The sequence below is a fragment of the Prinia subflava genome, chromosome Z (assembly GCF_021018805.1).
Source record: "Prinia subflava isolate CZ2003 ecotype Zambia chromosome Z, Cam_Psub_1.2, whole genome shotgun sequence".
NCBI classification, from domain to species: Eukaryota; Metazoa; Chordata; class Aves; order Passeriformes; family Cisticolidae; genus Prinia; species Prinia subflava.
The window spans coordinates 43395734-43422931 of NC_086283.1; the positions used below are offsets into that span (position 1 = coordinate 43395734).

At 40.3% G+C, this 27198-nt stretch overlaps 1 long non-coding RNA gene across 2 annotated transcripts in view; it reads left to right on the forward strand.

Moving 5' to 3' along the window:
• LOC134564466 (uncharacterized) overlaps positions 1-26168 on the forward strand; it is a 40150-nt gene extending 13982 nt beyond the window's left edge. For both annotated transcript variants that reach the window (XR_010083572.1, XR_010083573.1), the window contains exon 3: positions 19384-26168. This is a non-coding gene — a long non-coding RNA (uncharacterized LOC134564466). The remainder of the gene's footprint in view (positions 1-19383) is intronic.
• Positions 26169-27198: the final 1030 nt, after the last annotated feature.

Genomic DNA, 27198 nt, shown 5'->3' on the forward strand with positions numbered 1-27198 from the left:
AAAACAGAATACTTCTTTTTTGTAAGTCAGAAAGTAACTGTCTGTAGTAATTTTGGACTGTTTGAAAAATATTTCAAAAATAGCTGAATGTCTTCAGAGCACATACCCCTGTAGCTTTTAATAGATATATGATTACATACATTTTTTCTATACAAAAATGGTTTTGTCCTACAAGAAGAGTAACTGAAATTGTTGTAACTCATTTAATTAGTAAGAATGCTTTGCTGTAAGATTTATTAAGTATTAGACTTTATAAAAGTGTTTGCATAATTTCCTATCAAAGCAAGCATATTATATTTTTAACTTTAGTGTCCTAAAGGTATATCTTCAGGTATTAAAAAAAATCAGATTGATGTTTCAGATCATCAAAGATAGCATTAAAAGTGCTAGAAATTTCAAGACTGTACTGTGCAGTCTTGCCCTTTCCCAGGTGATTTTTCAGCATATCACCAAAGAAACCCATGCTTGCTCTTTTGAATCTTCCAGGCAGATTAAGATGTTGGAAAGTCTCCTTGGAGTAATCTCTTTTCCCCCATTTTATGAGGGAAATTTTTATCTGCTTTGTATGTCATTCTTTATTCATCTGTAGAATCTATGTACAAAATAAGTATTTATTCTCAAGTTTTAGCTGAGCCTGCACAGATTGAATGTGCAGTCTGGATAAAAATGACCATCACTGTATTATAACAGTTGAACTGCACTCTGAAAAGATGGCAAAAGCCCTTCATTATTAGCTTTTATTATTAAATCCTTTGCTAATATTTTGGTGGCAGGAGTTTAATTTCATAGTGCATCTAAGAAATAGACTGGTAAAATTCTGAAAGACTTGTATTTGTGCTCTGGTACTATACTTTCGTGTGCAGAAAACAGACAAAGCTACCTCAAAGAAAATTCAATAACCTCTGAAGTAATTTTGCATCCAAGCAACAAATTTGACTCTGACTGCAAATTTTTTCTCCTTCATGGTTGCTCAGTATGGTAAAAATGGCAGAGTGAAATGAGCTGTTGGCTACTTGTGAGTGATCCTTTTCTAGAGGACAACTATCCAATGGCACTTGAAATGCTTTGAGAAAGAAATCCTTTTAATTTGACATATTGCCAGAAGAAAGATACTGGGAAAAATCAGTGGCAGGTACATTATAAAGCAAAAAATTCTAATTCAGACTCCATATTTTATGTCTCTTTCAGCCATTTATAATACACTCAAAAAGAATACATCTTCCAAAATGTAGTTTTTTCACTATAAAATATGAACCCAAGTTAGAGCTTATTTCTGTAATCATCCAGAACAAGTCACATTTTTATAATGGAATCAATATTTGCAAAACAGTATGTAAATTCCTGTATTTGTTTAGGGCAAATTTGGGAAGAAATTTCTGAATGGGATTTTTTTAAAAAGCAAATTCAAGCGGCTTCTCTCTTAACCAGTTCAGGAAAAGTGTTGGAGTCTAGAACATCCCTCTGGCCACCCTGGAGGGTTTGGAGTCCGGACAGGAGGGTCTGGTTTCTGTACAAGGGGGTCAGCCAGCCTCACACAGAGCCCAGGAGGACGCTGCCTCTGATCCCTGGCCATGGGAGTGAATGCCCACATTGTATGAAGAATCACAAGCTGGGAGAATTCAAAATAAGTAGTATTTAGTTTATCATAGAATGTAAATGTAGAATCTAGGATTTTTAGTATATGGGTTTGAAGAGGCAAGATGGAGGAATTGGGGAGTGGCCCCTGTGCTCCTTGTTCTTGCTCTCGTCCCCCATTTTCTGCTGAGTTGGATCTCAAGGATTGGTTTAGAGTAGAAATGACATGTTAGCATAGGTAGTAGGTATTGGTACAATTTTGTAAATAAAAAGTACATTGTGGACAGTGGTTGGGTCAAGGGTACTGTACATAAGGTGTGGAGCTCTCTGATCCGCCCAGTCTGCCGCGTGTCCTGCTCTGCGGAGACACCTTGCAGAGCTGAGAAAGAACTAAGATAAGGTACCCTGCCAGGGAGGCCTGGCAGAGCTGAAAAAGAACTGAGATAATGAAGAATAAACAACCTTGGAAACATGCACTGGTGGACTCAGCTTGTCGTCTCTACCTCTGGTGTGTAACACTTAGGGCAAAGAGAAGACTGAAAACCTTATTACCACTGGGAACAGCAACCCAGAGGAAATTCCCAGGGAACAGCAACCCTGGGGGAAAACCTTATTACCTTGGGGAACAGCAACCCCAAGGAGAATCTCAGGGAAAGTTAACCTTGAGAGAAAAGATTTCCTTAGAGAAAAGTGGGAAAAACTGTTTATTTCATAAGTATTCACAAGTATTTAAAAAAAAATTAAACAATAAAAGTTCTCACTGTTCTGAAGAAATGGCAAATTCAGGAAGTTTTTTTCATGGGGGATAGTTTACCTCTCTCAGTCTCAGATCAGTCCTTCTAGTGTTGGAATACAGAGTTTTAGCCCTCTGTGGGTAACAGGCATGAGCTCCTGGTTTTCTGGGTTTTAAGTCCAGAGTGGTTTGAACAGTTCTAAGAAAAAGCAAAACTACATTTCAGGGAACTTCTCTGCCTCAGCTAGCTAAAAAAACCTAACTAAAAAGCAAAGGAGAGCTCTCTCTCACTGTCTATTCTGCAGACAACATAGTCCAGGAGAAGGAATGCAGAGGAGGAGTGCAGTTTTTGAAAACAAACTTTGCACCTCTTTTTCCCCTCCTTTCACTTTCGGAACCAGTCTTAAAGGTGCAGAACTTGATATCCAGCATAAACCGAACAGACAGTTGGGGATACAAGCATCATAAAGTCACCCCAGGACAATCCAGCCCTTATCTTCATATCATCAGCATACTACCAAAACTAATATATAATTCTACAAACAAATACATTTATGCATATACATATATGCTGTGTATAGCTATATACAGACAATGGCAGCAACATTGAACAAACTGTGATATTTACATATGATTCTCCCTTAACAATCAGATCTCTTTGAAGTACACATTCTGTTCTATTTTTCTGCATTATCCACCATGAGCAACTTGGTCCTTGAGTAAAGGCAATTCTGTGAATGGGTTTGTCTGTACTCAAGGCAGAATTTATCTAAATTGTAATTTCTTTACAAACTTCTGACATGCACTGTTGGGACTTTGTTTCTGTGTACTGTATACAGGGGTTTAGATTGGGCAGTCCTTGCTTGTTTGGTGAAACTTGGGGTGTTAACTAACCAGGTGGCCTTTGCTATGGTGCTCCCAATTTTTGAAAGATCCCCCACCCAATGCTTTCAAGGTGGTTTTTAACAGTGCATTGTACCTCACCACTTTGCCGGCAGCTGGTGCATCATAGGGGGTATGGTACACACACTCAATGCCATGTTGTTCCCTAGCTCAGATTGTTGATAAGACTGTTATTGACATGAGTTCCATTGTCTGACTCAATTTTTTCAGGGGTACTGTGCCTCCAAAGGACCTGCTTTTTAAGGCCTACAATGGTGTTATGGGCCGTAGCGTGAGGCACAGGGTAGGTTTCCAACCATCCAGTGATGGTTTGTACCATTGTGAGCACATAATGCTTCCTTTGGTGTGTTTGGGGCAGTGTAATGTAATCAATCTGCCAGGCTTCCCCATACCTGTATTTGGACCACCGCCCGCCATACCATAGGGGCTTCACTCGCTTAGCCTGCTTGATTGCAGCACACGTCTCACAGTCATGGATAACCTGAGAAATGCTGTCCATGGTTAGATCCACCCCTTGGTCTCGTGCCCACTTATAGGTGGCATATCTGCCCTGATGACCTGAGGCATCGTGGGCTCATCGAGCTAGGAACAACTCTCCCTCGTGCTGCCAATCTAGGTCTATATTTGACATCTCTATTTTTTCAGCCTGATTTGCATGTTTATTGTTTCAGTGCTTTTCATTATCTCTACTCTTAGAGACATGGACATCTATATGGCAGACTTTTACAGAGAGTTTCTTTATTTTGGTAATGATATTTTTCCATTCTTCAGCAGCTCAAATTGTTTTTTTTCTACACTGCCAATTAGTCTTCTTCTAATTCTCCAGCTATCCCTAGAAAGCATTGGCTACTACACATGAGTCAGGTGGAGCTTTGGCCACTTCTCCCTTCTGGAAATGTCCAGGGGCCAGTTAAACAGCTTTTAATTTAGAAAGTTGACTTGTGTGGTGGTCACTGGACTATCCACAGAGAACAACTCACTTCCTTCAAGAATGTGCAGCCCCTAGACTGCATCACTTTTTAATCCCGCCCCTTTGGGAATTCCCCTTGGGAGACTTCCTTGTAGGTCAGGGTGAGGAAAAGTGCTTCAACCCATGTGCAGCCCCTAGGCTGTCTCATTTGCAGGGACTGTCCTTTGGGAAGTCCCTTTTGGAGTTTTCTTTGTGCCTCAAAGTGAGAAAAAATATTTCAACCCACAAGCCCTTGCAGTTCTATGTTAATGTTTCATACCCCATTGGTTATTCCCTTTGTTCCTGGTTTTTAACCCCTCCTGATTGGTTCTTTTTGAATCCTTCCCCTGTCTGGTCCCTTTCCCAATTCCTTTCCCCACTGGCCAAGTTGTGAAACCCCACCCCTGGCTACCCTATATAATCCTTCTCCCTGGGATCATTTGGCTCCTTTCTGCTCTGGACCCTGTTGAATAAAAAAGCTCTCCTGGAGACCAGAAAGGCCCCGTCTTGCTGCTTTTGCTCCTGCATCACCCGGGGTTGCAAAGGCAGCTCTGCTGCTCAGGTAGCCTCTCAAAGAGCAAATCCCTCTGCACTTGAGATTACACCAAATAGCTGATCTGCACCTGAGGGTGCGCAGAAAGCAAATCATTCTGTGCCTGAGAGTGCCTGTGCCTCCATCTACCTAGGTGTCTTTTTAATCAGGCTTCTAGCGAGGAAGGTCACAGCACCTTTAACCACCAGACCAGACCACAACTTGATTTTCTTTCTTTTTCAGTAGCTCCTGTGACTTGTCCTGTTAGGCTCCATACATCTGCTTTCCACTTCCGTTTCATCTTTCATTTCCACTTTCTTGTCTCATCGTGCAATGGGACAAGAACCTTCAGTGAAAAGAGTTTAATGTGTTTCTTCTGCTGGCAGTTGGTTGTACGGTGGAGCTTCTTCAGCCCGTGTCACTTCTTGTTCTCTTTCATCAGTGAGACCAAAAGTTTCATTTTCAGGCCAATTTCCAATTATCTTTAAAATCCCAGGGAGATTCTGTTTTCTAATACGTGTGCATTGTGTGATGAGAGCAGTCCACTATATGGCATTGGTGGCCTGGTGGGTAGGGGGAACTTTTGCTTTGAACATTCACTCCAGCACAGGTAGTTGGGGTGCCAGGAGGAGTTGTGCTTTACTGTCTGTCACTTCTGAGGCAGCTTGGACTCTTTCATAGGTTGTTAAAGTTTCCTTCTCTGTTGGGGTGTAATTGGCTTCGGACTTTCTGTGACTTTGACTCTAAAATTTTAGTGGTTGACTCCAAGTTTCACCAGGCACCTTCTGCCAAAGGCTCCAGGACAGGCCATGGTTCCCGGCTGCAGAGTAGAGCACGTTCTTTGTCACTGTGCCGCGTTTTGAGACCTCAGCGTCTCTATTCCAGCTAGCCCAGGCACTGTGAATATCGCTTGAAGGATCAGTTCGTATGCCGCGCAAATGATGCTGATTCCTACAGGGTTCTTGTTCCTGAGAGAGCCTCTCGGCAGCGGTGGTAAAGTGATTCATACAGAGGCAAGAGGAGGGAGGCAGTGAATAGCAGCGGAGTTTTATTGCACATACAAACGCACTCCGGCTGCTCCACGACTGCGTGCGAAACCAGTCTGCGCAGGGATTTATCCAGATAGGTGAGAGGGAGGGGTGAGGGTACAACAACCAATGAAGGGGATCCCTGGGACCGCTGGGCAAAGGCTTGCTGCTGTTCAGGGCCCCAGTGGAAATCATTCTTCTTGGGGGTAACCAGATAGGGAGGGCTCACAATCTGGCTGTACTCAGGAATGTGCATTCTCCAAAAACCAGTGGCACTTAAGAAAGCTTGCCAAGTTTTTTGTTGGTTTTTGGAGATGTAGTGTTTTTTTGATGACGTCAGTGGGAATCTGATGCCATCTATTTTGCTCCTTTAGTCTCAGGAACTGAATCTTTTGAATAGGTCATAACTTTACTCTTTTTAATGGCAAAATCAGTTTTCAGGAGAATCTGGATGATATTTTCCATTTTCTCGAACACCTCTGTTGTCATATTCCCCCACACAATGATGTCATCAATGTACTGTAGGTGTTCCGGAGCTTCACCCTTTTCCAGTGCAGCCTGGATCAGTCCATGGCAGATGGTGGGACTGTGCTTCCACCCCTGGGGCAGTCAGTTCCAGGTGTACTGCACGCCCCTCCAGGTGAAAATAAACTGAGGCCTGCATTCTGCTGCCAAAGGAATGGAGAAAAATGCATTGGCGTCTCTCAGTAGTGACATTCCCCTTCGCTGTTTTAGGCTCTAGCTTGTATTGAAGTTCCAGCATGTCCAGCACAGCAGGTGGTGTGCTCAGTCACTTCATTCAAGGCACAATAGTCCATTGTTAATTTTCATTGTCTTTCAGGTTTGCCAAATGGGGCTGTTGAAGGGTGAGTGGGTTTTGCCGACCACCCCTTGGCACTCCAGCTCTCGGATCATCTTGTAGATGGGGATCACAGCATCTTGATTCGTCCGATACTTCCGACGATGCACTGGAAGTGGCAATTGGCACTCCTTTCTCTTCCTCTTTTGGAAGTCCTACTGCAGATGGGTTCTCTGATAGTCCAGGCAAGGTGTTCAATTGCTTAACACTTTCTATCTCTACAGCTGCTATCCCAAATGCCTAATTGAGTCCCTTTGGGCCTTTGGAATACCCACTTCAGAGGAAGCCTATGCCCAAAATGCATGGGGCTTTTGGGCTAGTCTCTATTAATAGAGCATTTCTTCCATTTATTTCCAGTCAGGCTCACATCAGCTTCTACTGAAGTCAAATCTTGTGATCCTCCTGTCACACCAACAATAGCAACAGATTCTGTGCCCACGTCTCAATGGGATTAGTGTGCACTGTGCACCAGTGTTGACTAAGGTCTCATATTTTTGTGGTTCTGATGTTCCAAGCCAGCAAATTCATACAGTCAAAAAACATGTTTTTTTTCTAGTCTCTACTTGGCTAGATACAGGGCTCTTCTGAGCCTGGTTATCTTTCTTTGTTTTGGGCATATGTTTTGGAGGTTATTTCAAGGGGATTGGACGCATCATCATCATCACACTTGGCAGTTCATCTGTGGGCTACTGGAGCTGCTTCCTTTTTGGTGGAATTCCTTGAGTTTTACTGTCCTTCAATTCAAAAACCCATTGTGACAGAGCAGCAGTAGATTTTCCATCCCACCTCCTCCTGTTTTCTCTAGAATCACGCAGGAAGAGCCACAGCTCAGCTCATGGTGTGTACCTTCTCTCCCTATCTGGGGGACATCTATGTTTGGTACCAGAACCTCTGATCTGTACTGCCAAGATTAGGAGAAAGCCCTCTTAAACCTTATCCTGAATTTCTTGTGATTGTCTTCTATCTTGTCTTCTAATTTCTACAGACATGTTTCCACAGCTGTGATTCTTGCATGTGTTGGACCATGCACAGCATCTGCATATGCTCGGAGCTTCTTCCTGCATATGCTCAGAGCCATAATTGTGCACGGTCTCCCCCATGTCATGCCACTTCATTACTGCCAAAGCACAAGAGTATTCTTGTGGCCCAAGCTGTACAAGTTTTTGCCACATCACGGGTGTACAGGGTACCAAGTTTGTATTAGTTGTTAGGTCATCTGAGAAGACAATTTCTGCCACTGCCATTTCTCTCAAGTGTTGAATCTTTTGTTCTGTGGCCTTCCACTGGTTTTGCTGCACATAGAGATCGTCTGCACGCAGATATCTTTGTGCCACATTTCCCAAGATCCATGCCCAAAGACTGAGAGGGTTAGCATTATCATTTTTTGGTCGATAGCTAGATCATGTGACAGAGATGCCAAATGCCTCACTTCAGTGCCATTCAGAATTGTAGCCTCACCTGCAATTAGCCTAACCAACTAATTATAGATTAATCAGGTCATCGAGTGTAATCCTTTCTTAGTCCACGAAGGTTCTTCAGGGAAAAGGACTCAGTAGTGACTTCTGATTTTGTGTTGGTTGCTTTGAGTTCTGATTTTGTGTCAGGAGTTGGCTTTGAAGGTCTGTCCGCAGATCATTATAATCCACTGGTCTATCAGTTTTGGTTTTGTTCTTCTTTTGTGCGGTGACTGACAGTGGCTTAGGCTCACTGTTTAATTTAGCTGCTGGCTTAGTCTCACTGTCTGTTTTAGCTGCTGACTTAGGCTCACTGTCTGGTCTAGCTGTTGGCTCAGGCTCCCTATCTGGTTTAGCTATAACCTGAGTAGCTGTGCTGCTGGCTGCAGTCTGAGGGACTGGGGTAGCTGCTGACTTATCTCCCTGCCCCCCTGCCTCTATTTGCTGCCCTACAGTATTTAGCAGCATGCAATAAGCATATGCCAGAGCCCAGCTTATTGCAATGAGCTTTTGCTCCTTAGAATCATCCTTCTCTTCCAGACATTTCCCTACCTCATTTGGGTTCTGAATTTATCCATATGAAAATTCTAATGCTGGGAGATTATAAAGTTCTTTCAGGATTTGGCCCATTCTCATTTTCCACACTGCTAAGAATTTTCCATGCCTGGTTCTACTTCTGGCTCAGGGTTCTCATGAACTCCTCTGGAAATCTCAGCCTTCATTTTAATGAAGCTGCAGACCATATAGAGGAAGCTTAACAGATTAAATACCAGGAAGGTGATCTTTTTAACATTCAGGGGAAACTGAACATTCTTAAAAAGTGACATAACATTCAAAGGAGAAGAAGGAAAGAAAAGGCTGAAAAGCCTCATCCTCTGCTCTTCCTCTAAAAACTAGGTACAATTACTAATTGTGGGTGCATGGCTGGAAAAGCAGGGACATGTGCACAATCCTGCTTTTAGCCTAAAGGATGAGTAGAAGCTGAAACATCCTTGAATCATTCCTTAGATGGGATAAGGATGAAGTAAAGTTTGGAGCAATAGCTATAACAAGATGCTAGACAGGATGCACTGACCATAAGTTGGAGAAGGCTCACAGCATCCAGCCATGTGGACAGAGTTTCTAAGCCAATTATGTATACTACAAGGACATGTGAACACTATGGTTTAACCAATGATGTTCAGAGTTAAGTGCACGATATGCTTAGCACAGTATAGATGTACATCAAATAGCTGAATAAATGAGCAAGATTTTAAACTCATATTGAGTGCTGTCTTGACTTTGGCTGATTCCCGGCAACAACTAATAAACCCTCAGAACATGCTACTTGGAACTAGGATGCAGGGTAGGATGAAGAAACCATAAACCATTCATATTTTGAACAAACTCTGGAACCTTTGTAAACTTGTAAATCATTATCACCACACCCAGCAAAATAGCTATTCTAATCCATCCCATCTACTGTAAAAACTACATGTTAGCGACAATACTGGAGCTATCTTCAGGTAAGAAAATAAGCATAGGGACCTCAAAGGTGTTAAACATCAAAAAAACTTAGGGAACAGAGACACGTGAAAGCCTCCACCCGGAGAGACATTATGATTTCAAGCACCATGGCTATTGGCTGCTTTATATCAGTACAGAATAAGTACAACCAAAATGCAATCAGCAGCAGTTTTTTCCATTTTTTTGAGGCACACACTGGATGCTAAAAAATGTATTTGTACTGGTTTAGGGCAAATTTTGTAAGAAACTCCCAAATGAGCTTGCTTCAAGAAAGCAAATTCAAGCGGCCTCTACCCCAACTGGTTTGGGAAAAGAATTCCTTGGAGAAAAGTGGAAAAAACTATTTATTTAACAAGCAAAGTATTCACAAGCATAAAAAATGAATAGTATCAAACAATAAAACCTCTCACTGTTCTGAAGAGGTGGCAAATTCAGAAAGTCCTTGACGTGGGGTGTCGCTTGGCTCACTCAGTCTCTTTTTAGTCTCTCTGGCACTGGAAAATGCCATCCTGGGGCCCAGTCGGGCACAGGTGTGAGCTTCCAGTGTTTTTTGGAGTTTTTAATCCAGAGCCGGTCTGAACAGCTCCAAGAAAAATAAAAGCTACAGTCTGGGGAACTTCTCTGCCTTAGCTAGCTAAAAACCTAACTAAAAAGCAAAGGAGAGCTCTTTCCCACTGTCTGACCATGCTGCAGACAACACAGTTCACAAGAAGCAATGTGGGGGAGCAAGTGCAGTTTCTGAAAACAAACTCAGCACTTCTTCTTCCTCCCTCTTCAATCTCAGATCTAGTCTTAAAAGTGTAGAACTTAATACCCAGCATCAACTGAAGAGATGATTGAGGATACAAGCATCATAAAGTCACCCCCAGACAATTCTTGAGCAGTAAAATTACTTTTCCAGGGTCCCTTTTATTGTCTTGCAGTCTGGGGAGTAGTAACATTTTTGACAAGAGTTTTTATGTATATTCACTGTGATGACAGCTAGAGGCTTCAGTTCATGAATTGGGTAAAATAGTGGGGGTTTATATCTTGTTTCCATATATCAGAGCTAAAATTTGTATGACTGACTGTGTCTATTCACTTCTTGGTTGAGTCATGATAGAAATGCATATATGCAGAAAATCATCAGAATAATTTTGTAGTCTTGAAAAGATATTCAATCATCCAAGACACTACAGGAAAAAAAATAAGACTAATGAAATCAGCTTTACATTGACAGCAGCTTCAGTAGTTAAATATTCAGGAATATTACTGAAAATCAGTTCTTCCAGGACATGTGATATACCTAGTGCCTGCATGAATCTTGCCAAGAAAAATCTTACTCAAACCAAATATTGCTCCATTCTGAAGTTAAAAATAGATGGCTGAAATTTACAATTACAGAAACAAGGGACAAGATATATGGAATTTTCTAGCAAAGTGATTTAGTTGCCTTAAACTGTCATGAAACCACTTGACAAAATTCATGTAAGAATAATTTTTTAAAAAAGGAAAATAGTAGTTAATGGCAATGTATTATTTAGAGTTTAATAATCATTTGGCAATGAACTATTACAGATTGCAGGAGACATGAGGTGATGTATAAAGCACTGTTACATAAAAAGAAGTTGCTAGCAACTCACAAACTAGCTATAACTAAGCAGTTTTCACCTTCAGAAAAAGTTAATCATGGTCAGGTTCAGGGTACCTAAACAAGCACAATTGTGAGGTTTGTTAATGTTAAACTAGTTCCCCAAAATAGAGATACTGTTTGTGGACTACTTAGTCTGTACTTTTAAGCAGGACTCCTTCCCATACCAAAGATGTCTGAACCTCTTCTGGTTTTAAAGCTCAGGTACACAGTTTTGAGAATATCGTGCATTGTCTTTTTAGGTCACAAGAAACCGTCATGGCCCTAATGAAATCAGTGGGAGTTTTGACACTGGAATTAAGAGGAACATGATTTTAGCTTAATTTTTTCATCCCTTCTGTTTTGATGGTTGGTCACATTAGAGGCATTTAAACTATGTGGCTGACAAAGTTACATATACAAAACATAAATCTCTCCTTTTTTATATTGTTGTGGAGTTTGAGAAGTTTAAGCCTAAGGAGAGAAAAGATTGAATTTCATTCATTAAGTTATGTTTGGCTACCATCAAACAGATGCCTTCATTTCCTATTACCTCCTATGTTTACTAGATAGGTTTGTGTTCTGCTCTGAAAGCTGGCTTAGTAAATCAGAAAGGAAGACTATTCAGTATAGAAAATATGGGAGCAAGCATCCATGACAAATTGCTGATTCTTTTTTTTGGATGCATATATTGGATATGTCTACAGTCAAATGAGCTATACGAAAGCAAATCCGCATACCAGTTTCAGTCTCTACAAACTGTGAAATAGGCTTCTTTTTTCCACTGCACAGTAGATAAGCAAAGATCTACTGCAAGAATGAACCAATATCTGTTATATCACAACACATTAGGACAGTGAAAACCTATTAATTGGGGAAATAAAAAATAAGAACAGAACCAGAAAACAGAGTTGAATTTCTAAACTTGCAGCACACAATATATGTGCTGCATCTCAGATAGTTTGTTTTAAGGTCTTGCTCTGGGAGAGAAAGGGAGAAGAGCAAAAGGTGGTTTTTTTTTTTCATAGTGATAGTCTGTCTCTGATTAACAGACCTGAAATAACATACACTTTTTATTTGGCTAAATAAAATCTCTTAAGTCTTCTTATTTGTGAAAGTGTCTTCAATGCACAAAAGAAATTCATACCCAAATAAGTACTAGTTAGGCTTTCTCAGGTCCTGATTGTCTGGAGATAAATCAAAAGAACTCATCTGTTTTCTTCACAAGGAGCGGTTGAGTAGCAGAGGTGTCAGGTAGGGAAGTCACATCACAAAATTCATTCCCATGTTGATATATGTAACAACCAAGGCATGGACTCAGACCGGCAGGGACACTGAGATGTTTATTCAGACAAGCGAGCTGGTTTTATACATTTCTTCAAGACAGCATTTCCTTACATGGTATTTTTCACGAAGTGACCTAGCACACACTGCCGTGTCAGCAACACGCTTTCCTAATCTCCTTCTGTGGGGTGATCAGGCGCTGTTCAGGAGTCTGGCAGCTTCCAGCAGGCTCCTCTCTGTGCAGGTCATCTGCTGTGTGGCACCTCCTTCCCCCAGGGTCAGGCAGAGACAAGCCTCTCCGTGCTGCCATGGTGCTCTGCGGGGGCATCCCCCGGCCTGTAACTCAATTCTGTTTTATTTTCTCTCTCTGCAGATATGCTCACATTACATAACTGTAGCAGTATTGTGCTGCAACAAGTGCAAAAGTATTTTGTGGCCGAATACAAGGGTCATGAGGCACGAAAAGTTCACAGGCCACAAAGATTTCAGATCCTCTGAGTACAAACTAATCCTGCCCCCTTACTTCTTGTGTGTAGGTTGAGCCTGGCTGAATGCAAGGTGGTCAACCAAGCTGCACTGTCACCCTCAACTGGACATATGATGAAAATATGATGATCTCATGGATCAAGATAAGGACAGGGAGAGGTCACTCACCACCAACTACCATTGCAGACAAAACAGACTCAGGTCAGGGAAATTAGTATCACTTATTGCCAGTCAAACATCAGAGCAGGATAACAAATAAAAATACATCTTATAACACCTTTTCCCCACCACTTCTTTTTCCCTGTGCTGAACTTCACATCCAGTTTTCTATATCCCCCCCACCCAAGTGGTGCAGGGGGTACAGAAAATGGTGGTTCGGGTCAGTTCATCATATATAGTCTCTGCTACTCCTTCCTTCTCATGTTCTATGCCTGCTTCAGCATACACAGAGGACTGTCCGCATACAGAGGACAGTCCTTCATTAAAAAAAACAAAAACAAAAACAAAAAAAAACCCACCTTTTTCATAAAGTGCTCCATTAGCAGTTTATTCCACAAGGTGCAGTCCTTCAGGAAAGGATAGGTCCTACATAAGACCCCCCACCATGGGTCACAGGTCATACTAGCATGCTAGAAAACCTCTTCCAGTGTGGGCTTCTCTCCCCACAAGGCTAAAAGTCACCATCCTGTTCCAGCAGGCTGGAGATTATCCTTTGGTCATCCACTGTTTCTGGTGTGGGCATCTGCATGTTACAAATCAGTTTAAATGCAGAAAAGCAAAGAAAACTAAGTCTATGTGTAGAAAATGGAAAAAACTTTGAAGGTTCAAAATATTACAAAAAAATGAGATTAAAACCCAACAAGATTAAATTTTGATGCCAAAAAACTGTTACTTTTTTTTTACTAGTAAGAGAGGCAAAGAGAAAGAAATGAAAAGTAGAGAAAAGTTAGAAAAAGCTAAGGTTACTCTAAAAAATGTAGGATAGATCAAAATCACATTGTGCTACCTCTGCTGCTGCTGAGATGGTGGGGGGAGCAGAGGAGTTTTTACCTCTTTTTTTTTTTTTTTTTTTTTTTTTTTTTTTTTTTTTCTTGTTGTTTAAAGCATTTTATCTGCCTTCTCTGATCTCTGAGGCAGCTTGGCTGGGATGCAGTGGCTGGTCCTCCAAACTTCGGTCCACTCGCAGTGCTCTCACCACAGGACACAGCAGCAGGGTAGGGCTTCCACAGCTCACTCGTGACTTCGGCCCAGGGGTGCAGGATGGAGGTTTTCTCCCCAAGTGGGTGGCATCAGATCCTGGAAGCCTCAGGGTATCTCACAGCAAGCCATGGTGGTGATAGTGAGATTCTGCCCCTTGCTTTCCCCTCAACATTTTGCAACAGTTTTGCCTCGGTTTTTACAGCCCTCGAGGCTATGGTCTACTCAGAGTCGATCTTGTAGTTTTCAGGTGTTCAAGAGTGATTATTATAAGCAGACATAATGACAAAGCACTTTTTGAAGCTTTTCTCTTATTGGCAGGCTCTTACACTGCTCCACTGTGGAACTCCATGGGGTGCAGGGGCACAGCTGCCTCACCATGGTGCTCACCACAGGCTGTGGGGGAATCTCTGGTGTGGCACATGGAACACCTCCTCCCCCTCTCTATTCACTGACGTGGATGTCTCCATCTTGTTCCTTTCACATTCTCACTCCTCTCTCCCAGCTGCTGTCTCGAAGGTGCCATCAATGTCACTGGTTGTCTCAGCTTCAGCCAGTGGCATGCCCATCTTGGAGATGGTTGGAGCTGGGTCTGTGGAACATGGGGGAAACTTCTGGCATCTTCTCATAGAAGCCACTCTTGCCATCTCCTCTTGCAGTAGCAAAACCATATAATGCAAACCCAATGTCCTTGACAAGTGTACTCTCTTCTGGCTTATACCCATACATTTCTGCATTTCTGCAAAGATCATTCTGCAGGCCTTTCACCTAGGTAATGGCACATTTCTACATCAGTCTGAACGGTAGTTCCACTTTCTCTATCCCATCAAGTGGATGCCTATTTTCTCCTATGTCTTCCCTCTGTATTTTCATGTTATCCAGGGCAATAGGCTCTTGTCCTTACTACAGTCAGTGCCACATATACAACTGCAAATACACTACAAGTGTACATCTGTGAAAAGCAATCATTCCAATGAGACATATTTTTCTAGAAGTTTAAAAAGTCAAAAGGAGATAACTTGTGTTTGCCATGGACATACAAATTCTAAATGATCAAATGAGTAAATCAATACTGTTGTAGGACTGCACATTTCCCCCATATCAGAAGCTTGGATTATGTTGAAAGACATACACCAGTCATATACAAATTACTAGAGGCCATTAGTAGTTAAATTATTGATGATAACAACTATTCGTACTAAGCAGTTTTAGGTAATTAAATATAAGGAGGAATAGAAAAGCACACTGGAAGATGACACCTTTATACTTGTTCTGAGTACAGAACTGCAAGCATACCATTATCCTGCATATCCAATTGGGCAGAGAAGCACCTGTTCCACTGTGTGTTGATGTGATGTAGGACCTTCTTCTTCCTTCAGTTTTGTATGCTTCAAGCTAGCATGCTTCAGTGTTAAAACAGAGTCCTAACTTTGTGCTGAAAGCAATCATCTAACAAAGATAAAGTTCTAGTTACAGATCATCAGCATTGTCGTAAAAAATCACTCATTTTTACACCCAAAAAACTTAGCTACATCCTTGGTGACACAAAGATGTGTTGTCTATGATGAAGGGAACCAAAACCACAAGCATTATAGAAGGAGAGAAGGTAAGATTGCATGAGCCTAAGCAAAGTTATCCCTGATGATGGAGTTGATACTCCAGGGAGTCTTCCACATGAATTAAGGGCATAAGCTACAAGCTAAACCTGTTCCTCTCCATTTGAGTAAAAGTCAGACTCACAGAAGGTCTGAGCAGACATTTGAACACGACTTTTTAAAAATTTCTGTCTTTGTCCAAAATGTGTCAAATAAGCGCAGGAGTGTGTTTCAAATTATGTTTGTATATGTGTAGCCTGTGACCTATGGATAAAGAGCAAATAAAACATTGTTATGAGAATTTTCTTCTCAGTGATTTGTAGCATCCCAGAGCAGCCAAGGGAGTCATGCTTGTTACTCAGCAGGCTGTGGTGAATCACAGAGTGGGAGAGACAGAAGCTGTGGAAATCTGTCTTAGAGCTGGGACATCTATGGATCCATTACATGAAATTGTAAGAAGTGTCAAGACCACACACATTATAAAGACTGCAACACTGTACAGACTAGTCATTACTGAGCTGAAAGGCTTTTGTCTGTTCTATTCTCTGATCACATGCCAAGTGCTAAATCAGAAACACTGAGCTATTGTGCATCTTGCAACTGTGATATTTTTATACTTACTTTTCAAAGTCAAAAGAAAACAGTGGGAAACATTCAATTGCTAAATTGTATGATACACTGTTATATTTTTGTTTCTTTTGAGAGGCAAAAATGAGTTCACCTGACCAAGTTCTTCCTTTTACCCTGCATTAAAATCACAATCATCCACTCAGAACATCACTTACCTGCTCAAGACGTAACAACAAAAAACCTGATGAATATTTACAAACAAGTAAACATTCAGGAAAAAACTAAGTAGGAAGCTAACACACACATCATTCTTACTATTCTTATTCTTTATTCTTTATTCTTTATTCTTATTCTTATTCTTATTCTTATTCTTATTATTTATGTGGTTTCAATAGTACATTCTTTCTCCTGTGACATAAGTGAATTTTAAATGCTTATAAGTTTATATGATCTAAATATCATCAACCTGCCCACATTTTTCATGTTTTAATATAAATGCATTTTTATGTTTTAGAAAAGCAGGAGAGGAATGACTGACTGCAGAAAAGATAATAAGGTTACTGTATTTTTTTAATTTCTCAGCACTTTTTAATCCTCAGCTAGGTTACTATTATCCAAGGATAAAAGTAGGACAAAATATAAGTTGTTTCTAGATTTAGTTATATATAGACATTCTTCTCAAAGCTAAAATTCCATTGTTCTAGAGGCATACTTTGGCATTTGAATCAACCTCACTGGCTCTAACTTTTTTACTTTGTTTGCATCTTACCATCTTTCATCTTGGCAAAAAGATTCAGGGGGAAAGTAATGACGAATTGGGAGAAAACAGAGCAAAATAAACTGGAAAAAGAAAAGAAGAAATAAAGAAATATTTTGGCACACAAAATATGGTGTACTGTAGGCAGATGAGAGAGCACATACAAAGCCATATAAGAGAGATGTTATTTATAAGGAACCTTTTTAATAGTGATCTTGGAGACAGAGTATATTTTCTTCATCTTTGTGTCAGTTTGGTGCCTGGTCATTGTATATGCTGTGAAATATTCAGAGGGTAATCTGCAATTAGCAAACATGTCTTTTTGACTCTAAGGATGCCAAGGAAGGAAAAACAAATAGGACATCCATTACAAAAAGACTGAAAGTAATGCCACATCTTTTTTATAAATCAAAATAATAAATATTGATAGTTTCTTCTTTTATTTTGTTTCCAAGCAAGCAAGACATGTTTTGATATGTTTTAATTTAGCCAAACAAAGCAATCTGAAAGAATACAATCACCAAAAAATGATCCATTTGTTTGACTTCATGTATTTCACTTCGATAATCTTTGTTTTTCTGAGTTCTGGACTATTGCAGATATAATTAATACTGCTCTTTATTGCTGCTGTTGAAACTGGTATTACCTGTGGTCAGTAGAACATCCACTTTTTCTAGACAGCCAAGAAATGTGACCATAGTTACACCGTGGATATTGAATTGCCAACATTTTGAAATGCAGTGTCCTAAGCATGTCACAATGACCTTCAGAAAATCCACAAAATTACTTCTGTGATAATATTTCATTTACAGGCCAGGTTATATCAGAACAGAGGAAAAACACACACTTCATGAATATGACTGTATTAATCCTCCACATATATCAGAAATACAATCTTAATCTGATCAACCAGAGAATTTAACTAGTAAAATTAGAAACAATAGGAAAAAATCAACAACAACAACAACAACAAATTTTAAAAGACCTAAGCTAGGAAAGCCACAATTTTTTTTTCAAGTTTCTAAAGTTAAATCCTAATCAAGCCTTCTTTTTTTCTCTATTCCTCAAAATTTTAAATTCTTTCACTGCACCCTAGATTTTACTCCCTCAGAATATCTTTTCTACGTACAATGTAATGATATCTTTTCTTAATATAGTAACAATGAAGCAAGTAAAACATTTATTATTATTCACTGAAACTTAAAAATAACAAAAATATTTTAGATTCCCTTAAAAATATTTTTTCTGTGGAAAAATTAAAGACCTCATGTATAACTTTGGAATTAATTGAAGAATTCTGGTTACAAATGGAGGAAACATGACTGTAGGAAAGTTTATTTGAATATTTTCAAAAGTCACAACATTTTTGTTCATTTAACTTGTTAGAACTTTAATATAGTCTATACTTAGACTATTCCAAAAAGTACTACTCAGCAAAACACAAGTGGCTTGTCATTTAATAGGTCATTCTGTATTAAGAAGTATTGATTTTGTCCACCAAGCATCAGTACCTAAATGGTGACATGCTATAGTGTTACCATTATTTTCTATAAACCCATCAGCTTAGACAATTTATAATGGGGAAGTACTTGAAATACTTAAGAGGTTAAAAGAAGGACAATGACTAGAAATTGTGTTGAAGAGTTAGCTTTGCATTTGTATGAAAATATTTTCTATTTATGAGTTTGAATACTAGACTGCCAAATCTAAGTGATAAACAGACTAAGTGATAAGCCGAACATCCTTAGAAATTCCCAACTGATTGGTTACCAGTTCCCAGTCACCAATTTCTGAGAAAAGTATTGAGTATTAAAACCAAATGTTTCTTTAAGAAAATAAAACTAAGAGAGTTTAAATTAATAAATTACTTATCTTAAAAGAATACATTCTACCTTCAGATAGTAATGTTTACTAAAAAGGTATCTTTTGCAAAGTATGGTTCAAAAATAGAACCACAGAGCCTTTCAGATATGTAAAAATGTTGAACACAAACACAGTTTAAGGTTTTTTTTCTCTTTGGACTCAGTAAGTATTGGCTTCCATAGCTTTGAATATTAGTGAGGTCTAAGCATTGAATTCCTTCCTCACAGCTTTCCAAGTGCCTTGGCAAAGAGCAGCCCAAATTCCTTGTCAAGACCCAAACACATAAATATATAAAGGTATTATGTTTCAAGTTTAATTAAGTTTAAAAAAAAATGGGCTGAGGGGAACTGGATTATTTACTAAAGCTAACCAAAGCCCAGCTGCCTCTTTGTGCACTTGACAATAAAAGAGGCTTCTTGAAGACCTAATTTTAAAGGATGAGTTTCTTGTTTTGTTCCCTAACTCCTTTCTCTGGTTCTTCAGGGAGGAGAACAGCACATCTTCTTGGACATATGAAAAGACAATGTATAAATCTGTCTTTTCCAGCCTACCATGACCTACATAAGCTCCAAATTCTCTTCAACATCTTCATTAACCTGGACATCGGACTCAGAGGAGTACTAAGTTTGCTGATTATCATAGATTGGGAGGAGCTGTCACCCTCTTCAAGGGCAGAGAATCCCTGTAGAGAGACCTCAACAAATTAGAGAGATGGACAATCACCAGCTGTATGGAGTTTAACAAGGGCAAGTGCCAGATTCTGCACCTGGCATGGTGCAACCCTGGTTGGGTGCACAGAGTAGGAAATGAGAGCAGCACCGTGGAAAGGAATTGGTTGATGGCAAGTTGGATCTGAGTCAGCAGTGCCCTGGCAGCCAGGAGGCCCAAGCGTATGCTGGAGTGCACCAGACACAGCACCACCAGCTGGGAAAGGGAGGTGATTGTCCCACTCTGATCTGCAATGAGATGGCTTCATCTCCAGTCCTGGGGGCAGTTTTGGGCACCAAAATACAGAAAGGATGTCAAGCTATTGGACAGCATCCAAAGCAGGACATGAGGATGATGAAGGACCTTGAGGAGGAGCCATACGAGGAGCAGCTGAGGTCACTTGGTTTGTTCTGCCTTGAGAAGACTAAGGTGAAACTTCATCACAGTCTGCAAATTTCTTGTGAGGACAAGAGGGACAGGTGTCATTAAAATCTGGGAAATAAACTCTCCAACCAATTCATTAGGTTAGAAAGTTGATATTACTTTATTAGTAGTGCCTGATGCATGGGAAATTCTTCCCAAAGCATGTGTGCTCAGTAACGTTACAGACTAGGTTATATTACTGAAACTAATAAATATTTGTCACATTTTTGAATACATGGATATATGCAAATTATTTCCATGGATTTGTTTGGGTATGGTTCTGGATCTTCTGATGAATCTTTTCTCCTTGAGAGCACCTCAATTATGTCAAGTCATACTTCCTTTATCACTCTTTGCTCTGACACACAATCCTTGTTCTCAAAACTAAGATATCAGCTAATATATATTAATCACTGATAGAAGTAAACAAGGAAGCATTAGCTGGAAGATGACTTATTAGTCACAGATATAGGGAGTTACCACAGGGCTGTGCTCTGGCATTTGTTCTAACCACTGGAGGGTACAAAACTGAGAATTAACCACAAATATAGGGATCATTTATATCAAATATAGGGATCAGGACCTGCCAAATTTAAAAGAATTTTCCAACATTTTCCTCCACTGCTGCATTGACTTTTTACAGAGGTATTGTAGTAGTGGGTATCAAAGACACACAGACCTCCTTGCTTGTCCTGAAGAAGATAGTTTATTGTAACAAGCGGAACCCCTTTGTATTCTAAACTTAACCCAAAGCAAACATTCATTTGGCTGCCTGCCACTGCAGTCCTGCTGTTCATGCACACCCAACCAGCTCTCTGACCAAGTGCTATCTGTGCACCTCCTCTACCAATACCTGCCTCCTGCATGAGGAGCACACTCCAGCCATGCAACCTGATCTCTGGGTACAGGCTGCTTTGTACCTCGCTGGTAGCTGAAACATTCCCAGAGTGCTTTCTCTTGAGCTAGAGCCAACAGGATTTCTCATCTCCCACAAAGTGTAACCTGTTCTGTAATACAAGCACTGATCTCTTCTCTGTGGTGACCAGTAACAGGACTCAAGGAAATGGTCTGAAGCTGTGACAAGGGAGCTTAGGCTGGATGTCAGGAAAACGTTTTTCACCCAGAGAGGCTTTGGGCACTGGAACAGGATACCCAGGGAAGTGCTTGCAGCACCAAGTCTGACAGAGTTCAAGCAGTGTTTAGACAATGCTCCCAGGCCTGTGGTGTAACTCTTGGAGTGTTCTGTGCAGGCCCAGGAGTTGGACTTGGTGATCCTGATGGGTCTCTTCCAACTCAACTGATTTTGTGGTTCTATGGTTCTGCCTCAAATCACAGAAAACTGAGAAAAGCCAACATTTTCAAAAATCTTCTTCTTCCACACCTGAGTCCAGGCTTTTCAATGATGGCTAGTAGCATTTTAATTGTTAGTGATGTGTGGAAGCACATTGTAATGCCAGAACAAACTCTGGAATTGTAAGACAGTGCTAGAAAACATGACACTGGTATTGCTGTATGAAAATGTTCTCCCTCCTGCTGAGCAGGACTCCAGAGTCCTGCTAAAAAAGAAAAAAAAATTGAGTGAAATACAACCATCTCTGTAGCACAAGCTCTGCACAGCACTGAACTGTGCTATAGGAACATGTGTGATGGACTTCCCAGATGTCTTGTAAAAATGTATGTATCAGTAAGATGGTGCTGCACTGTATAGTATCAAGATGCCTTGGTCAGACTTTCGAAGTTTCTGGGAAGCTGCCAGCACTTGCAAGCAACTGCTGAGAGCCTCTGGAAACCTTTCCTTTCCATTTAAGAGCTTAAAAGCTGCCTCTGAATGCATTAACTACAGATATTAGGATTAACATGTTCACTTCAGCAACTGTTACCTCATCCATGACAATTATGTGTGAAAGGGAAGCTAGGTTTCTAGAGAAGAAACATTGCTTTTTGTTATAACTACTTGTGCAGTGTGGTAAAAGAAGATTTCAGGATCCTAATCTTTCAATCAGTAATACAAATGCTAAAGCAAGTAGAAGGTGACCAACTACAAAACTGTGTTTGATTTAAAATACATGGTTTACATATTAAAAAGAAAATTCTTTTTATGCATCCTTCAGAAAGTAGGAGTATACACAGAGAGGGGGAAAAAACAAGGGAGAAAAATAAACAACAAATCTTTTACCAAAGACATATTTTCTGAGAAATGAACAAAAATTACAGTCTTCAGACATCTAAGCGGTCCCATGGTTTTATTCTTAGCTTCCTTAGGAGATGTAGAAAATACTAGACAAAAATTTCTTGATCAGTGGATACTACCAATAGTAAATTGCATCACTGGTATAAGTCAGAAGTTCTGTTTACTCTTCTTACACTTCAATCACAGCTCCTTTACATCAGCTTAATATACTGTTTACTAAAAAAACACCAATTGGTTATGGGCACTATTAGTGAAAGGATAAGCATAATAAAAAGAGATCTGGTGAGAGAAGATACATGCCCACCTTCATCTTGTTATTCCATACGGTGTCAGAATGGAAATGGGTCCATCCTCTGTTACCGTAGATATTAACACTGATAGACCAGTCTTTGTAGGAGAGGAAAATGGCAGTGGGGTAGTCTTTAGGCATTTTTCATTGTCATTATGTTTTATTGTACCCAAAGCAGCACCAGCAAGAATCTTAATAAAAGATGAAAACTGAGTGGCAGCAAGTTTATTAAGAAAGAAAGAAACAAGGGTAGACTTTCAACACTTGCTGCTTAACAGACTGAGGAAATGTATTCGAGGGGGAGGGGGGGAGGCATGTATTTTAAGCAACTTCCAGCACTTCATGCATTATTTAGCTCATTCTCCTGTGTAACTTACACAGAGGTTATTTGTACTCATCAACAGACTGTATTTGCTGGTGCTCAAGGGATCATTTCCTCCATTTTGGTGGTACATTTTCAGTTTTAAGTTACAGTTTGGATTTTTTTAATCAGAATGGCATGTAATGACTTTGGACAACATATTGTAGCAGCATAGGGAAACTAAAACTAGTAATCATGCCAATCAATAAACTTGATTTCCAAATATCATGTCTGATGGTATGTCATCAGCTTACTGCCATCTTGTTTCTAAGATTACAGATTGTTTATTCTAACCAAATAGGTGGCTAGTAGAGCATTTTTATGTCCCTTCAGCAAGCATATGTTTAAAAAAAATCTTTACTGGAAGCTTGTTGAAAATGAGTCTACCTGGTGGCAAACTATATTGTGACATACAATTATAAAGAGCTCAGCAATATAATTTTCACACAGATCAATACTTTTAGATTCCCATTGCAATTCACTCTTTGTGTTTGCTGATAGAAATGAAATTTTCATGTTGAATTAGCTGAGCTAGGGTGGAATAGCTCATGTCAAGCTTTAGACAAAGAATGAAAACTATCAGAATTTTTAGAAAATATTTCCAAAGTACTATAAAAACACACAACAATACCTTGTAGGACTAAAATGTTGTCATTTTTGTAAGCAAATGCTTTGAGATATGTTACCTTTTCTTAAATAATGTTTCTGGTTATACAAGATACCTTCTGGTGAAAATATTCACTCAGCTCAACAGGCCTTTCTCTCTGATGTGATCCCTCTGTTCTTATCTCTACTTCCCTGAAATAAAAGGTTAGCTTTCAAAAATTAAGCACATAGGAAGGTTTTTGTGTGAAAGCATTCCTGGTACAAAGTATCATTTTAAAAAATGTTTTACAATCTTGTTTACTTCTATATTATGTTCAGTCTGAGCTGAACATAATCTTGGAGCTAGAGGAACCATCTGGGAGTATATTCTGATTTCCCTATTTGGCTTCATAACTTGTAGCTTGGAGGTGCCATTAAAAGTTTGTTCTAACTGCTGTGACAAAGTTGTATCTGAAATAGATAAGTTTTTTATGTTGAAGTAATGGCAACCACAGGGTAACTGTACTAGAACACTCAGCAAACACTCCTTTGAAATTACTTCCACACCATGTGTCTGGTTAACAAATATGATATGTGCATTAATATGTATATAGAAGCTGTCTCATTTTCTGTGACTCTTCACATGATCATCCTCCTTTTTCATTTGGATTAATTGAATACTAATTTTCAACCTGTTTCATATAAATTTACAATGCAGAGGTATTTGAGAATAAAAAAGAGCTTTCTCTTGAAAATTAACCTGAAAAAATATGTTTGACATTCAACAAGGGAAATTTAAATTTGAAGCACAATGGACTGGGCTAAAAAAAAAGAAATTATTGTAACCTAGGACAATTATTTTCCTAAAATTAGTTCTGGATGTCTGAAGAAAACTCAACAAGGAGAAGAAAAATAATTCTTGTTGCAAATCCTTATGCTGCATGTAAGAATGTTCCAGTTCAAAGTTTATGAGAGAGAAGTCCAATACATGTTTAGCATAGTTTTTTGCACTGAGAAACTCTACTTCAAAAGCAAGACAGGGTCGTTGAAGTCATTACCTTCCAATCAACAGTAATTGCACATAACTTTATTTGGTGTAATTAATCTCTCTTTCAAAAAATTAAAATTATTGCAATTCCTACTCTTAAGTGAAATGTATAGCCTTTGAATTTCAAAAGTGAAAAACTAAAGTACTGTTGTACGTATGATATGCTGTAAAACATGTTGGTAAAATGAAGAGCAATTATTAGACAACTAATCAACAATTATTCTGCAAAATTCTTTTTTGCTCTCCCTCACTGTGTTCTGGAGTTTTAAGGCACATTTCTTGTTACATCACCAGATTTTCAAATAATCACTAAAGGATATTTTATATATCTGAATTTTTAAACTAGCTTATCTGTGAATGGTCATTTCATTATCTTTCATTTCATTTAGGGCCTGAAAGTGTTTCATGGTTTATTCACAACTGGCAATTAAGCCCCACACGGGCTTGTATCTTGGTTTGGAAAGAGAGATGTCTGCTTGGGAGGGCAGGAGCTTCCCTGGGAATGGAGAATGCAAATCCTCTCCTCCGAATTATTATAATTTTGAAATTAAGGGGCTCTCAGGCAAAGGTATGGGGATAGGAATAGCAGTTCTTTACTTGTATGTATAACAAGGCAAACAAACAACAACAACCACGGCATTAACAACAAAACAGAACCAGGAACCTCGTGACGGCCTTCTCGGCCCAGACGGGAAGGGATGGAGGAGAGGCTTTGCTCCACAAATCCCCGGGGCACTCTGATCCCCGTGCCCCGCAGGACTCGGGAGCACCGAGCTGGAAGGGCAGGGATGAGCAGAGATCCCGGGTGGTGTCTGGGATGCCCCAGAGGCCCCGCGGTGGCAGCTGGAGCTGCGGGCTGTCCCTGCAGGGCAGGAGGTGCGGGGCTGCAGCGCAGCAAAGGCCGGGGCGGGCCCGCAGGAGCGGCGGGGCTGGGACAGCGGCGGCCCGGCTGCAGCGGGCAGGGAAAGGCGAGCTCGGCACTGCTCAGGATTCCCGGGCACACGAGCGGGTGGGGCTGGGTCCCTAGGACTGGGCTCCGGTGGTGACACTGAATTGTCCCCGCAGTGAGCCACAGCCTGGCCGAGCTCTTTCCTGTAATAAATACTGTCTAATAATTTGTGTTTTGGTGTATATAAAATGTAAATATGTTTTGTAAAATGAAATGCACAAGCAGGTCGGACATGAAACCGACTAATTTCAGGACAGGCAACACCCAGAGGCTGCAATTCCAGGAAAGACCATACCCCTGCCGGGAAATCAGGAAGCCCACTCTTAACACCAGAATAAAGGGTAAATCAAGATTGGAATCAGTCCTCCGGGGGCGGTGGAACTGTGAAGTGCCCAGCCTTCGCGGGAGATACGCATCAGGAGAACGCCTCCCATTCAGGACTTCACCTCCCATTCATACACCGGAGGAATGAACTTAACATTCATCTTTCCGCGGGGAACCCCATTCAGCAGACCAGACGGGAGAAATGAGTATGAAGAAACCAACGCAAAGACAAAGAACTGTGGGGAAATCATCTGCTGCCAGCCAAATAAACTGTATAAAAAGGGGACCCCGAAAAAGCCCAATTCATGAACGACGGGGGTTACAGTGCGATAGAGGCCAACACTGAGGTTCACCCAGTGTCGATCCCGGGCATCGGCACTGTGCTTCCGATTCCTGATTTGCCCAAATTTTTGTCCTGTAATTCTTTAATTAATAAAATTTTATTTTATTAATTGGAATTGGCTTGGCATTTATAACATTCCGCTGCCAAGAAGGAGAGAGCACAACCGCCCCCAGCTCGGTTCTTTACCTGCCCCCAAAAATCCTGCGGTATCTTCCCCCTCCGAGAGAAACTCCCAGAGACGAAAAGAAACATAGCCAACATAACACATGCTACACTCCTCTTTTCTGGCCGCTTCTTTTGTTTTGCTGAAGTACCCATAAGTACCCAGAAGTTAGTTTCCTAGCAACTTATGGGAAAAAGTTCTATAAGTAAAAAAGAAAAAAATCTAATCCCCAATAGGATGATCAGTTAATCCCTCCGCCTGGTGATATGGGGGGGAGAATTAGCAAGGTAGAAGTGGGAAAACTCTAGGCTGAGATAGTTTAATAGGTAATGCAAAACCACAGATGCAATCAAAACTAAACAAGGAATTCATTCACCCTTCTTCTTCATTCACCCCAGGCAGGTGTTCAGCCATTCCCAGGGGAGCAGTGCTCCTTTGTACATAAATAATTTGTGAAGACAAATTACATCACTTTAAATGTCCCTCTTTCTTCCTTTCTTCCTCAGCTTTACATGGTGAGCATGATGCCATGGGGTCTGGAATATCCCTATGGTCATTGTCCCCTCTTCTGACTGTGTTCCATCCCAATTCCTTGTGCACTTCCAGCCTGTTCACTGGGTGGGGTGAGGAGATGAAAAGCCCTTGTGCAAGCGCTGGTCAGCAAAAACTAAAATATCCCTATATTATTAACACTGTTTTCAAAACAAAACATGGCTCCATTTTAGCTACTGTAAAGAAAATTAAGTCTACCTCAGCTAAAAACCATCACAAAGGTCAGACTGGCAGCATACGAAGCTTATATGCCAACAGGTAAAACACCAGCAGTGTGTTATGGGTTTCCACAAGCTTGTCTCTGGAAGTTTAACACAAGCGAATAGTGTGTCTTAAAAACAGGGAGATTTTTAAGCCTGAGC